General features: G+C 44.4%; 1 protein-coding gene across 2 annotated transcripts in view; it reads right to left on the reverse strand.

Moving 5' to 3' along the window:
- Positions 1 to 682, reverse strand: part of cntfr.S (ciliary neurotrophic factor receptor S homeolog) — a 241,708-nt gene extending 241,026 nt beyond the window's left edge. For both annotated transcript variants that reach the window (XM_041580687.1, XM_041580685.1), the window contains exon 1: positions 474 to 682. The gene's annotated coding sequence lies outside the window, so the exon portion shown is untranslated. The remainder of the gene's footprint in view (positions 1 to 473) is intronic.
- Between the last annotated feature and the right edge of the window lie 834 nt (positions 683 to 1,516).

The following is a 1,516-nucleotide window of genomic DNA, read 5'->3' on the forward strand; positions in this document are numbered from 1 at the left end:
CTATTATATCCAGTATATAAATATACAGAGAGACTCACCTGCCTATAATAATAATAATAATAATAATAACTGCACCTGTGCGAGTACTCCCCCTATTAACCTATTAATTACCACCCAAATCCAGGACATCAAAGCAAATCCAGCAGCAGCAGCACCAACAGCAGCAGCAGCAAGTCAGAGGAAAGACTCTCAGTTACAATGAGCAATAAATATCCAACACTCAACTTAAATCCCCCAAAAATCAGAGACAGAGCAATGACATGTGCCAGACAGAGACAGGAGCAGAGACAGTCACAGAGACACAGAGACACAGAGACAAGAGCAGAGTGAGACACAGAGACAGTCACAGAGACACAGAGATAGGAGCAGAGACACAGAGACAGGAGCAGAGACACAGAGACAGGAGCAGAGACACAGAGACAGGAGCAGAGACACAGAGACAGGAGCAGTGATGCAGCAGGACAGAGACACACCTTGAGCAGCAGCAGCAGCAGGACCTTCCATCATCATCATCAGCAGCAGCAAATCCTCAGGTAGTTGCAGTGACTGTAGGTCTGGGGGTCTCCTGGTGTCTCCCCTTGTCTGTAACATCAGCACCTCAAGTCTCCTCACTGCACTGACAAGTCCTCAGGATTTGGGATCTTTTAAACTCACACACAAAGCCCATGTGACTGGGGAAGCCACTGGCAGGGAAGGGATGGGAGAAAGATACAACAGCTGCTTTTATTTAATGTTGGAGCGCGCGCCCCCTGGTGGGAAGAAAAGGAACTGCAGGGAAACAGCCTGGGACTCTTTCACTGCTGGGCTCAAATAAAGCAATTTTATTCATTGTAGTTAATTCATTCATTTTATTAGTATTGTGTAACCAGGAGAGGGAGGCAGGGGGCAGAAACATCAATCAATACCTGCAGACACAATAAAGGGCAAGTATGCCATTGTTATCATCAAAACTTTAATATTTCCTATAAATGTCTGTTATAATAAATTATGTTGTTTGCTCTGCTCATAGTTATATGTATGTTAAATATTTTCCCATGGGGGGGGACCCGACCAAACCCCAAGCTGTGATTGGCTGATAAAGCTGCTTTGTCTGCAATAGGAAAAACCTTCAGAGTCACATGACATTTTGTTAAATTATAGAGATTCTCTGAAATTCAGTAAAAACAAGACAAAACGCTACTGTTTGGCCAAATCCCACACACAGAATGTATTTCTATCGCAGGGTGCTGCCATGTTGTCTGATCAAGTTAATTTAAAGGGGCAGTTCACCTTGAAATTGACTTTTAATTTGATGTAGGCAGTTGGGGCTCATTCATAAAGACTGGGCAAATTTGTACCTGGGACTGAGTCTGGTCCGGCAGTCTGAGAGTTCTGGCAACTGTCAGATGGGCTGCTGTAGGTACGTGGGTATCAGTAGATAGTGAGAAAGGCATGTAGGTGGGAGTCAGCATCAAGACAGGGAGGTTGGTATCAGAGCAACCCCAGTCACAAAAAATCCAAAAAATGTACAGAGAGA

The sequence above is a fragment of the Xenopus laevis genome, chromosome 1S (genome assembly GCF_017654675.1).
Source record: "Xenopus laevis strain J_2021 chromosome 1S, Xenopus_laevis_v10.1, whole genome shotgun sequence".
In the NCBI taxonomy this organism is placed as follows: Eukaryota; Metazoa; Chordata; class Amphibia; order Anura; family Pipidae; genus Xenopus; species Xenopus laevis.